The sequence below is a fragment of the Anomaloglossus baeobatrachus genome, chromosome 6 (genome assembly GCF_048569485.1).
Source record: "Anomaloglossus baeobatrachus isolate aAnoBae1 chromosome 6, aAnoBae1.hap1, whole genome shotgun sequence".
In the NCBI taxonomy this organism is placed as follows: Eukaryota; Metazoa; Chordata; class Amphibia; order Anura; family Aromobatidae; genus Anomaloglossus; species Anomaloglossus baeobatrachus.
Window position 1 is genome coordinate 348473957 of NC_134358.1, and position 14777 is coordinate 348488733.

The 14777-nt window shown below is 44.8% G+C and overlaps 1 protein-coding gene across 12 annotated transcripts in view; it reads left to right on the forward strand.

Moving 5' to 3' along the window:
• Positions 1–14777, forward strand: part of RECK (reversion inducing cysteine rich protein with kazal motifs) — a 1668523-nt gene that overhangs the window by 229682 nt on the left and 1424064 nt on the right. The gene's annotated exons all lie outside the window — the stretch shown is intronic.

A 14777-nucleotide genomic window follows, 5' to 3' on the forward strand; every position in this document is an offset into this window, starting at 1 on the left:
CAATCGAGTCTATGGCAGCCATGGACTCGGGTGAACTCTGACACCACCGCGACCATGGCCGAAAACAGCTCAAGACTTCCGAGTGACGACGAGCAGTGCATTGAATACCCCTGGAAGTTAACAGGACCTTCCATGATGTCATAGCGATGTGACCAGTCTGTAAGCTAATGTCTGTACAACTCTCACACCAGACTGGTCACATGGCTATGACATCATTGAAGGTCCTTTTAGTCAGTGGTTGTTACTGTGGGGCACAGCAATGATTGGATGCGGAAGCAGAAGCAGCCGGGAGACAGAGTCTGCAGGAAGCGTCACGGGACCTGTAAGTATAATGACAGTGTTTATCAGCTATATTCCTTATTTTATAGCCCCCTCCCCCGCCCCATCCCGTAACTGTAAAGCCCGAGTTCGGTGTTCAGATGCAAGTTCCTGTTATCTCAGAATCCAAACTGGAACTTTACAAAACGTTCGGGCAAGGCTCCCGAACTTGAACATGATCAACATTAACAGAAATAAACACTTGAAATAGATTACGGTTTGTAATGGTTCTATATAATGTGTTTCACGTTTTGTATGGTTCCCTGATCAAGAGGTGAAACGTGCGTCGGGACGCTCGGGTGTGACACAAACCAAGCAGTCAACTGGTTAGTATTTAATACAACCTTAATAGAAATAGTTTGATTTGGTATTGTTTAGACTAATCTAATACTACTAAGGGAAGAGTATAGGGTATAACTAACTAATGACATAGTGCAAACCAACTTACTGTGAGTTCAATTAATTGATTATTGGATGCATTATAGTTAAGGATCTTTCCCTATATCCCATTACTACTATTTGAGGTTGTATAACTGCTTTTGTGTAATCACTATTTTGAATCTGCTTTGATTGTGATCTCGCCCATACTGTGCACTACTTGCTTGTTTTTTAATCATGTTTTAAATCGATATGAATAAAGTATATAGTTGTTTAAAAACTTGGATCAATACCACTATTTTTTTCTGCTGAGTTTCTAAGATTATATATATGTAAAATTAAATATATACATAATTGAAACATGAAATGGAAATAGAGAAAAGAAATAGGGAGGTGTGAATAGGGAGCAGGTGTGTTAAATTTGGCAATATCGGTTACATACTCGGTCACTGGAAGTTTAACATGACACCTCATGGCAAAGAATTCTGAGGATATGAAAAATTATTGCTGTTTTATAAAATAAAATATGATTTAGGCTATAATTGCCAACACCCTGAAACTGAGCTGCAGCATGGTGGCCAAGACCATGCAGCGTATTAAGACTATTGATGCTACTGAGAACAGGGCTCACTATAGTCTGCCAAAGAAGTTGAGTGTACATGCTCAGCCTCCTATACAGAATGTATTGAATTCGTATTCGATGTGTTGGAAAGGACGAGAGATGTGAGAGTTGGGTTTGTTGTGCTATTAAGGCATTTATTGACCATATCAGTTTATAAGTGTATATATATTTAAAATTAAATATGTACATAATTGAAACAAGAAATGGGAATAGAGAAAACAAATATAAGAAGTATGGAGTATTTTATTTGTTCTGATAATAAAATTAATGTTGTGGCAGAGCATTCCAGAGTATGGGGGAGGCACGGGAGAAGTCTTGGATGCGGTGGTGGGAAGAGGAGCAGAGAAGGAGATTTGTCAGGATCGAAGGTTACACGCAGGTAAGTACTGGGAGACTAGGGCACAGATGTAAGGAGGAGACTGGTTGTGGATGGCTTTGTAGGTCATAGTTTAGGGTGTTGAACTGGAGTCGTTAGGCAATAGGAAGCCAGTGAAGGGAATGGCAGAGAGGAGAGGTCGAGAAGTAGCGGGGGGACAGGTGGGTTAGTCGAGCAGTATAGTGTAGAATAGATTGTAGAGGTGCGAGACTCTTAGAAGGGAAGTCAGAGAGCAGGAGGTTGAAATAATCCAGGCGGGAGATAACAAGGGCATGCACTAGGGTTTTTACAGCGTCTTGGGAAAGGATTGTACAAATACGGGAAATATTTTTGAGTTGGAGGTGACAGGAAGTGAAGAGGGCTTGGATGTGTGGCTTGAAAGACAGAGCAGAGTCTAGAGTTACTCCCAGGCAGTGAGCACGTTGGACTAGGGAGAGTGAGCAGCCATTGATTTTGATGGATGTCGGGTGGGGTGGTAGTGTGAGGAGGAAAAATAATGAATTCTGTTTTGTCCATGTTAAGTTTCAGAAATCGAGCAGAGAAAAAGGATGAAATAGCAGACAGACATTGTTGGATTTTGATTAGTAGGGAGGTGATGTCAGGTCCAGAGAAGTAGATCTGTGTATCAGCTTAAAAGTGATACTGAAAGCCGTGGGACTCTATGAACTGTTCCAGGCCAAAGGTGTAGATGGAGAACAGCAGTGGTCCAAGAATAGAACTTTGGGGGACACTGACAGATAAGGGATGAGGAGTCGGTGTGAGAGTGGGAGACGTTGAAAGTCCGGTCTGTTAGGTATGAGGAGATCGAAGATAATGCCAAGTCTGTGATGCCCATGGATGAAAGAATTTGTAGGAGAAGAGAATGGTTCACTGTCTCAAAGGCAGAAGACAGGTCGAGGAGGAGGATAGAGTACTGTTGCTTGTCTTTGGCAGTTAGTAGGACATTGATGACTTTAGTTAGGGCAGTTTCAGTGGAATGATGAGGTCGGGAGCCAGATTGTAGCCGGTGAAAGAGGGAGCAGGAGGAGAGGTATGAGGAAAATTCAAGATGGACATACTGTTCCAGTAATTTTGAGGAATAGGGGAGAAGTAATATGGGGTGATAGTTTGACACAGAGGAAGGGTCAAGGGAGGGCTTTTTGAGGATGGGTGTGATGGAGGAATGTTTGTAGCATGAAGGGAATACACCGGTTGTTAATGATAGGTTGAAGAGATGGATTAGGGTCGGGATGAGAACTGTGGTGAAATTGGGGATGAGGTGGGATGGGAGTGGGTCAAGTAGACAGGTGGTGAGATTTGATCTTGAGAGTAGAGTGGAAAGATGATCTGTCATGGTGGAGAAGTTGGATTTGGAGGAAGAGGCCTCAGTAGTTATGAGGAGGGGCTGTGGGTGTTGTGGGCCAAAGCTTGCTCTGATGTTATCAATCCTCTGATTGAAGAAAGAGGCAAAGTATTCAGCTGAGATGAGAGGAGAGGGAGATGTTAATGGGGGACGGAGGAGAGAGTTGAAAGTGTTTGTATGCAATGAAGTGCAATGAGACCTTTTCCATCTGCACTCAGCGATTCTGGAAGCATGTCTCAATTCTTTAGTTTGGCTTGTGTGCCAAGGTTGCCTGTTGATCATGCGGGTTTTGGTATGAGTGAGGGGGGCGGCCGATTCGAGAGTTGCAGTGATTGTGGTGTTATATAAAGTGGCTGCAGCATCTGCATCGTGTAAAAAAGCAATGTCTGCGAGAGGCAGAAGGGACTGAGAAAGTGAGTGTAAATCAAGGTGTTTGAGATTTCTGCGAGGGTGTAGAAGTTTGTGGAAGGGGGGTTGTATGTTTGGAGAAGACACTAAGTGGCATTAGAGTTTGTCTCCTTCCTCCCTGAAGAGACAATTTGAATATATCCCGGAGGAGCATTGCAGCTATAAGACTCCTCACCACTGACAGCCAGATTGGTTTGTCAGTCTCCGCAAGGAGAAAAGTGCTCCCCTTGGAGAAGAGAGGAAAGCGAATGTAAGTAGGTTGTGGTCAGACAGTGGGAGTGGTGAGCTTGAGAGGTTGGATAGGAAAGAGGCGAGTGAAGATGAGGTCCAGCGTGTGGCCATCTTTGTGAGTAGCTGCAGAGGACCATTGGGTGAGGATGAAGGAGGAAATGTGTTAAAAGTTTAGAGACAAATGAGTGGGAGGTTTCAAAGTGGATGTTAGTCACCCATGATGATGGTGGGGATGTCTGTGGAAAGGAAGTGAAGTAGCCAAGTGGTGAAGTGATCGAGAAAGGTGGCGGCCAGCCCAGAGGGGCGGTAAATGATAGCAAGTTGAAGATTGGAGGGGGAATAGATGCAGACAGAGTGCACTTCAAAAGAGGGTAGAGTAATGGTGGGTGGTAGTGGAATTGGGGTGAAGGAACATTTTTCTGACAGGAGAAAAACAAATCCTCCATCATGTTTGTTACGGGGGATTTGAGAGAGCTGCAGACCACCATAAGAAAGTGCAGCAGGAGAGGCTGTGTCACAGGGGGTGAGCCAGGTTTCTGTGATGCCAAGAAAGGAAAGTTTATTAAAGATGAAAAGATCATGAATGTAGTAAAGTTTATTGCAGACAGAGCGAGCGTTCCATAGAGCTCCTGTTAGAGGGACTAGGGGAGCGAGGGCTGGGTGAATGGGAATGAGGTTAGAAAGGTTGCGAAAATTGGTTAGAGATCGAGGATGGTAGTTCAAAGTGACTGTGGGGATGTGATGAGGAGGACCAGGATTTGGAGAGATATCACCAGCAGTGAGGAGATGCAAAGAGAGTGTTAGCAAGTGGGAGCAGGAGAGGCTATGAGGTGGCCGTGTGTGTCTGGAGACACAGGGTGTTATGTGGAGAAAAAGATCTGAGGAGAAGGTGAGGTGGGTGGGGAGGATGGAGGAAGAGATGAATAGCTCATTACAGGGTTTAGGGATCAGAGGGGCAAGTAGAAAGTGAAGTAGTATAGGGGTGACAGTGAAGAGAAACACAAACAATTTTTAAACTGACTATGCATCCAGTTAACGTATGATCCCTGCCAGCCCAATTCGGCCTAATTCACTATCTGCACACTCCTAGATCCACACTTAAGCCCCTGTCACACATAGTGAGATTGATGGCGAGTTCGCTGAAACGTCACAGATTTTGTGACATATCAGCGATCTCGCCAGCAACATCGCTGTGTGTGACAAGCAGCAGCGAGCGGTCTCTGCTGCGAGGTTTTTTTGCTCAGTCTCCCACTGTGCAGCACGCATCGGCGTGTTTGATGGCGGGAGACCAATGAGCGCCGGTTCTGAGTGTGCAGGGAGCCATCCTTACACGGGTCGCAGATGGCTGGTCACTGGTCGCTGTGGAGAGCTGCCTGATTGACAGATCAACAGCGACCATGTAGCGATGTTCCAGCGATCCCTGCCAGGTCGGATCGCTGGTGGGATCGCTGGTACGTCGCTATGTGTAACAGGACCCTTAGATTTACACACGCTGACAATATGCGGCAAATATATAGTGTTAGAAAAGCACTCGGGTGGATCACAGAAAGGAAGGGCTGGTGCTCTTCCTGATTACTTAAATCAAAGCTAAGCCCAGCTGTAAGATAGCATAGGCACACATAACAAGGAGGTCATAAAGAAAAGTGAGAAGAGGGGGTCATGGAGTGGTCAGTTCACACATAACAGATGCAGAGAAAGCAAGATACATAAAAGGAAAGGCAACTCATGGGAAAGATGGGTAGTTGTCACACATACCAGATGCATGTAAACAGGATACACAAAGGCAGCTCATGGGAGAGAGTAGTTGTCATGTTAGGGTGAACTCTTAACCAGAGATCACTAGTTGCCTACTGCCTAGCTGAATTGGTATATAACAAGTGCATGCATAAAAGAATTCACACCAGACACAGTCGGATATGAAATCTCTTCTTGTTCACAGTAAAGATGGCACCGAACAGACAAAGTACAAGCATGCGTCCTCTTGATTTAGGCTAGGGGTGTACACAAGTTCAGATATGCCCATTTAGTGGGACAGTTCATGGGCTAGCCAATGGGGAGATCCGTGTTGCTGTTGAGGGGCGGGTCTGACTTAAGTGGATGATACCATGGTGATGGGAGGGACGTCATCTGGTGGATCCATGCTGATGGTTTGGTCTGTGATGTCATCGGGGGCCATCTTGGCTTCCTCTTAAGATTGACTGGCTTATGTATAGAGAATTGATTTAATTGAACACACTTCTCACAGTGCTCTATGTCCAGAGGTTAATTAAGTATTTCATCTTATGGCTCTCCTCAACAGTCCCCCCTAAATACTTAATTAACCCTCTGACCCTACCGTGGTCCTCTAACACATCAGCTCTAATGCTTTAGCTGCAACTTTTTTCATTTTTCTATCCGCTATACAAGCAATGCTAAGCCTTTGCCCCCACTGGTACAGACTGTTGATCAGAGAGTTGATCACACTCCACGCACACAGTTCACAGAGGCACAGGTAATGTCCCAGTCCTTAGTACAGACTATTTAATGCCGAAGAGCTCACCCAGATTTTGAGATTAATCGATTAGAAAGAGTAAGGCTGCTTTCACACATCCGGTTTGAGCTGTGCGGCTCAATCCGGCTGTGAAGCCTATGCAACGGATGCGGTGAAAACACCGCATCCTTTGCATACGTTTTTTACATGCGGCCGGTCCGGTTTTTGCCGCTTGCGGCATGCTACTGAGCATGCGCAGTGGCAAAAACCGCATGCGGTGGCCGGATGCGGTTTTTGCCGCATCGCGCCGCATCCGGCATCCATAGGGATGCATTGGGAAAAGCGCCGCATCGGCCGGATGCGGCGCAATGCGGTTTTTTTTGACGGAGCAAAAAACGTGCCAGGGAACGTTCCATCCTGCCACCGCATCGGCTAAATCTGCCGCATGCGGCAAAAACCGGACCGAACGCAAGCCCATGCGGCATAATGCGGCACTAATTAAAGTCTATGCAGGAAAAACGCAACCGGCAGCAAAAAAAAAAACGGTTGCGGTTTTCCTGCAAAGTGCCGGATTGTGCCGCATTGCAAAAGCCGGATGTGTGAAAGCAGCCTAAGGCAGTTGTAAGAATAAGCTTCTTACCGTTATGCTGCAGCTTTTAGCATTACCGTTTCTGAAAGACTGATTCTCAGTCAACATCCGAGTGCTGTCCGCATCTTCGAGACTTTTCTACCTGAATACACCTGATTGTATCACAACACTAATGGATCTCTTCTTGTCTCTGGTCCCTAATCTACCACCAGGAGGCCTTTAACAAGATTCCCCTTACACATGGATCCGATTACCTTCAGTAACACAGAGTAGCACTTTTACGGCTTCAAATACCAACAAATAAGACAATACCAGTTACCTACAAGTGTATGTTATCCTTAAAAGGTCACTTAAACCCTTAAAATAATGAGCTGGTTCAGGTCAGATGTTTTTCCCACCATGAGCCCTTATTTGTGTAATGTTCCTGTACCCATTGTTCCCTTATCATGGTTATTTCCCATGTTTCATCCCCAATCTAGAAATTTTCCATAAGGTTCTATGTGGGATAATCCAGCACTATGTGTGTTGTGACCCTCGTTCTGCTGGTATGATGGACTCTTTACAGCGGTTGTTGTCTCCAGATGGGTTTAACCTCAAGCTTCATGGAAGTTGCTGTGGTTGGGGAAAGCTAGATCCGCCCATCTGATTCTGACTCATGGCTCATTCTGACTTGTCTTTTTAGGATCACCCAGTCTCCTGGCTTGAGACCACGTGCTCCTGACACTGATTTAGGATCTGGAATTGAAGGATACACATGTCGAACACACTATATAGGCAGTTGTATGAGGCTCGTACATCACTGGGCAGGATATCACACTGCATCTGAAGTATCTGTGAGAAATATAATCACGTTCTAGGTGCTAAACCAAAAATATTTATATATATAATTGCCTTAGTCTGTCTGTCTGTCTGTCTGTCTGTCTGTCTTGCTCCAAAATTGTGTCCTAACGGTGACAACCAGCGGATTGGCCGCTGGGCTCGGCATGGCTCCGCCCCCCGCACGAATTGGCCGCTCGGCTCGCCCTGGCCCCCCCCCCCACGGATTGGCCGCTCGCCTCGGCCCCCTGCACGCATTGGACTCTTGGCCAGGCCCCGCCCCCTCACGCATTGGATGACTGCCCCCCCGCACGCATTCCCCGAACCCACACGGTGACGCCCGACTCCCACCCAGGTGACTGCTGCAGCCCCGGAAGCCCACACCGCAAGACAAAGTGGAGAAAAGCCACTAGCTTACCCCGCCTACTGACACACATGTGCTGGAGCCGGCGTAGGCTGGTATCCATAGTACACATCGGGTAACTATAGAAACCTCTTTCCTTAGTTACCGATGTGTAAGATGGTTACTAGCTTACCCCGGCTCCCGGCACACGTCAGCACTGTCGCTTGCTTTTCTCCACTTTGTCGGATCCGGCGCGCTCCCGTGCACTGTGTACACTACAGTTGTCGCGCGACAAGCTCCGATCACATGTTGTCATGTGACCAGGAAGTTGCGGCGCAGCCACTGTCCTGTACACAGTGTACGGCTGCCTTCAGACGTCCGTGTCACACATAGCACACATGCATGTATATACACACACACACACACACAGATACACAGACGCATACACATATAGCACCATGAATGTATACACACACACTGAGCACATATACACACATAGCAGACACACATGGATACACCGGGCGCATACACACAGCGCACATGCATGTATGTACACACACACAGCAGACACACATGGATACACCGAGCGCATACACACAGCGCACATGCATGTATACACACACACACACTGAGCACATATACACACATAGCAGACACACATAGATACACTGAGCGCATACACACACAGCGCACATGCATGTATATACACACACACACAGCAGACACACATGGATACACTAAGCGCATACACACAGCGCACATGCATGTATAAACACACGCACACTGAGCACATATACACATATAGCAGACACACATAGATACACCAAGCGCATACACACATAGTGCACATGCATGTATACACACACACTGAGCACATATACACACATAGCAGACACACATGGATACACCGAGCGCATACACACAGCGCACATGCATGTATACACACAGCACACATGCATGTATACACACACACACACTGAACACATATACACACATAGCAGACACACATAGATACACTGAGCGCATACACACATAGCGCACATGCATGTATACACACACACACACAGCAGACACACATAGATACACCGAGCGCATACACACAGCGCACATGCATGTATACACACACGCACATATACACACATAGCAGACACACATGGATACACCGAGCGCATACACACAGCGCATATGCATGTATACACACATTACACACTGAGCACATATACACACATAGCAGACACACATAGATACACCGAGCGCATACACACAGCGCACATGTATACACACACACACACACACACTGAGCACATATACACATATAGCAGACACACATAGATACACCAAGCGCATACACACATAGTGCACATGCATGTATACACACACACTGAGCACATATACACACATAGCAGACACACATGGATACACCGAGCGCATACACACATAGCGCAGATGTATGTATACACACACATACTCTGCTGTACACCCAGCGATGCGGTCCCCGGCACTGAAGTCCCCAGCGCTGTTCTCACTTCCAGCTCCTCAGGGCTGAATATTCAGTGAGTATAATGAGCGGCGATAAGGAGCGGGAGGCAGCATAGCCGGAGACGGCATCGCTGGAAAGAAGTAAATATAGAAAATATTTTTATTAAAAAGACCCATATTTTCTATGGTATGTTTTACACTGATGTCGCACGGATCACATCAGTGTGCGATCCGTGTGACATCCGTGCTGCCGAAGATACCTGCGTGTGTGCGTGCGGGATCATGAAAAGTCACACGGTCCGTGTGCAAACATGGACGTGTGAGGCACATCATAGAATAACATGGGTACGTGAGACATCCGTGTTACAAAACGCATGTCACACGTACCTAAAACACGGACGTTACTAGCTTACCCCGACTTTCGGCACACGTGTGCCGGAGCCGGTGTACGCTGTTAACCATTGTACACATTGGGTAACTATGGAAACCGCTTTGCATAGTTACCCGATGTGTACCATGGTTACTAGCTTACCCCGGCTCCCTGCCCATTCAGATCGTTGGTCTCCCAGATCAACAAGCAAAAAATAAACCAGCACTGTCGCTTTGCATAGTTACTCAATGTGTACTATGGTTATCAGCTTACCGACGTACGCTGGTAAGAAATGGTACACAATCCTGTAACTATGGAAAGCGCTTTCGTTAGTTACCCAATGTGTACCATGGTTACCACCTTACCCCCGGCACATGTGTGCTTGAGCCGGCGTACGCTGGTAACCATGGTACACATCGGGTAACTAAGCAAAGTGCTTTGCATAGTTACCCGATTGTGTAACATGGTTACCAGTGTACGCCGGCTCCCTGCCCATTCAGATCGTTGGTCTCCCACTGTCAAACACGCCGATGCGTGCTGCACAGCAGGAGACCAACGAGCAATAAATAAACCAGCACTGTCGCTTTGCATAGTTACCCAATGTGTACCATGGTTATCAGCTTACCGACGTACGCTGGTAACAAATGGTACACAATCCTGTAACTATGGAAAGCGCTTTCCTTAGTTACCCAATGTGTACCATGGTTACCACCTTAATCCCGGCACATGTGTGCTTGAGCCGGCGTACGCTGGTAACCATGGTACACATCGGGTAACTAAGCAAAGCGCTTTGCATAGTTACCCGATTGTGTAACATGGTTACCAGTGTACGCCGGCTCCCTGCCCATTCAGATCGATGGTCTCCCACTGTCAAACACACCGATGCGTGCTACACAGCAGGAGACCAACGAGCAAAAAATGAACCATCATTATTCAAGACTTGCTGATTATATTATTATTCAGTCTGCTAACCTACATACACATTCTAGACCACCCGATACGTTAGAATCGGGCCATCTTCTAGTCTTATATAAAGATCTAATTATTAAGAAAAAGGAAAATTTGTTACATGATTTTCCAGCGTTCACCATTATCTTGGGGATCGTTACATTTTTATGTTATAATCATTAAAATTCCAAACAACATACACTCATGTAACTATAGGCACAATTAAATATTCCAATAAAGGAGGGGGCAGGGATTGGGGTAATAGCCCTAAACTCTCCCTACCTCGCAGCGGAGGTCGGCACCCTATAAGGCGAATTGGCGCCCCCGCTCACCGACGGCTCACCCTCCCTATCCCTACACTGCTAAGCTAATACGTGCTGCTAATGTCAGTGAGGGAATATAGAAACCGTGAGATACAGGGGGTAAATAGGTGTCAATATACAATTATATATATCCAATTCATTTCCAAAGATTAAATATTCACACTCTATATTTTACATAGCTGTTTGGTAGCTTAAATCAATATGATACAGCAAATTCAAGGACCAAACCCTAAAATAAATTGAATATCTCACATGTATAACATGTACCTACTGTATCAATATAATAATAATGCCAGGTAAAGTCATGAGGAGATCTCGTTCAATCACAGACCCTCCACTGTAAAATTCACACTCAGGCTAATAAAAATAAACGCGTATTTGTCAGACACTTGGCAAGAAAGAAGGTCAACGTGTTTCTCCCCTCTTCACAATGGCAGACAGGGGTTCATCAGGGGCATCCCCAAGTATTGTAAGATCTCTATAATGACCTCTGCTATAGAATATGTATCATAGTATCATAGTTTTTAAGGTTGAAGGGAGACTCTAAGTCCATCTAGTTCAACCCGTAGCCTAACATGTTGATCCAGAGGAAGGCAAAAAACCCCCAATGTGGCAAACAAGTTCCAATGGGGAAAAAATTTCCTTCCTGACTCCACATCCGGCAATCAGACTAGTTCCCTGGATCAATACCCTGTCATAAAATCTAATATACATAACTGGTAATATTAAATTTTTCAAGAAAGGCATCCAGGCTCTGCTTAAATGTTAGTAGTGAATCACTCATTACAACATCATGCGGCAGAGAGTTCCATAGTCTCACTGCTCGTACAGTAAAGAATCCTCGTCTGTGATTATGATTAAACCTTCTTTCCTCAAGACGTAGCGGATGCCCCCATGTTCCAGTCGCAGGCCTAGGTGTAAAAAGATCTTTGGAAAGGTCTCTGTACTGTCCCCTCATATATTTATACATTGTGATTAGATCCCCCCCTAAGCCTTCGTTTTTCCAAACTAAATAACCCCAAGTTTAATAACCTGTCTTGGTATTGCAGCCCACCCATTCCTCTAATAATCTTGGTCGCTCTTCTCTGCACCCTCTCCAGTTCAGCTATGTCCTTATATATCGGTGACCAGAATTGTACACAGTATTCTAAGTGCGGTCGCACTAGTGACTTGTACAGAGGTAGAACTATATTTTTTTCATGAACACTTATACCTCTTTTAATACATCCCATTATTTTATTAGCCCTGGCAGCAGCTGCCTGACACTGTCCACTAAAGTGAAGTTTACCATCCACCCATACACCCAAGTCTTTTTCTGTGTCTGTTTTACCCAGTGTTCTACAATTAAGTACATAATCATAAATGTTATTTCCTCTACCCAAGTGCATGACCTTACATTTATCTACATTAAACTTCAATTGCCACTTCTCAGCCCAATCCTCCAATTTACATAAATCTCCCTGTAATATAAAATTATCCTCCTCTGTATTGATTACCCTGCAGAGTTTAGTATCATCTGCAAATATTGAAATTCTACTCCGCATGCCCCCAACAAGGTCATTTATAAATATGTTGAAAAGAAGCGGGCCCAATACTGACCCCTGTGGTACCCCACTATGAACTGAGACCCAGTCCGAGTACGTACCATTAATAACCACCCTTTGTTTCCTATCACTGAGCCAGTTTTTAACCCAGTTACACATATTTTCCCCTATCCCCATTATTCTCATTTTATGTACCAACCTTTTGTGTGGCACCGTATCAAAAGCTTTTGAAAAGTTACATACACAACATCCACTGCATTTCCCTGGTCCAGGCTTGAACTTACCTCTTCATAGAAGCTGATCAAATTAGTTTGAAAGGATCGATCCCTCATAAACCCATGTTGATACTCTGTCATAAGGTTATTTTTCTTGAGATACTCCAGTATAGCATCTCTCAAGAAACCCTCAAGGATTTTACCAACCATAGAGGTTAAACTTACCGGCCTATAATTTCCCGGCTCAGTTTTTGTCCCCTTTTTGAATATTGGCACCACATTTGCTATGCGCCAGTCCTGCGGTACCGACCCTGTTATTAAGGAATCTGAGAAGATTAAAAATAATGGTCTATCTATCACAGAACTCAATTCCTGTAGTACTCTGGGGTGTATGCCATCCGGGCCCGGAGATTTGTCAACCTTAGTGATTTCGAGGCGGCGGCGTACTTCCTGCTGGGTTAAGCAGGTAATATTCAAGGGTGAATTTATGGTATCACTGGTCATGTCATCTGCCATGGCATTTTCTTGTATAAAAACCGTAGAAAAAAAGTCATTCAGCAGGTTGGCTTTACCCTCATCCCCTTCCACCATTTCACCAAGACTATTTTTAAGGGGGCCAACACTATCGCTTTTCAGTTTTTTACTGTTTATGTAGTTAAAGAATATTTTAGGATTATTTTTACTTTCTCTCGCAATGAGTCTCTCTGTCTCAAACTTAGCTAACTTAATTTGCTTTTTACAGATTTTATTTAATTTTCTATAATTATATAATGCCTCATCACTACCTACCCTCTTTAATTCTTTTAAGGCTTTCTGTTTTTCTTTTATTGCTTCCCTTACAGCTCTATTTAGCCATAGGAGTTTCCTCCTATTTCTAGCATGTTTGTTCCCATAGGGTATATTTTCTGCACAAGCCCTATTCAGGATGCTCATAAAAGTCTCCCATTTGCTTTGTGTACTTTTATTACTTAGTACATCATCCCAGTTTATTGCACTAAGATCATCTCTCAACCGTTTAAAATTTGCTTTCCTGAAGTTTAGTGTCCTTGTAGCCCCTCTACTAGACATCTTACTAAAGAATACATGAAAACTTATTATTTTGTGATCACTATTCCCCAAGTAACCCCCAACTTGTATATTTGATATGCGGTCTGGCCTATTGGTTAGTACAAGGTCTAGTAGTGCTCCCCCTCTTGTGGGGTCCTGTACCATTTGTGAAAGGTAATTATCTTTCATTGTTATCAAAAATCTATTTCCTTTCCTGGAACTGCAAGTTTCTGGTCCCCAATTTATATCAGGATAGTTAAAGTCCCCCATAATAATTACCTGTCCGAGACTCGCTGCTTTATCAATTTGCTTTATGAGGAGATTCTCTACCTCTTCCATAATATTCGGCGTCTTATAACACACCCCTATCAGTATTTTATTATTCATTCTCCCCCCCTTATCTCCACCCATAGGGACTCTACATTCTCAGTACCCTCACATATGTTGTCACGCAGGATGGGTTTTAAGGATGATTTTACATATAGACACACACCTCCCCCTCGCTTATTTGTACGGTCATTCCTGAATAGGCTATAACCCTGTAAATTAACAGCCCAGACATAGCTCTCATCCAGCCATGTCTCTGATATCCCCACTATATCATAATTTTTTTCCAACAATATTAATTCTAATTCCTCCACCTTATTTGTGAGGCTTCGGGCATTAGTGTACATGCACGTTACGTATGACTCTGTACCTGTATTCCTGCTTACTGTATTAACTGTCCTAACCCTTCCCTCCGTACCACCCCCAATTTCATTACTTGTGCCCTGGTCACTATCTGCACTACATTCCCCTTCTATAAAGTGAATACCCTCGCCCCCCATTCCTAGTTTAAACACTCCTCCAACCTTCTAGCCATTTTCTGCCCCAGCAGAGCTGCACCTTCCCCATTAAGATGCAGCCCATCCCTAGCATAGAATCTGTAGCCAACTGAAAAGTCGGCCCAATTCTCCAG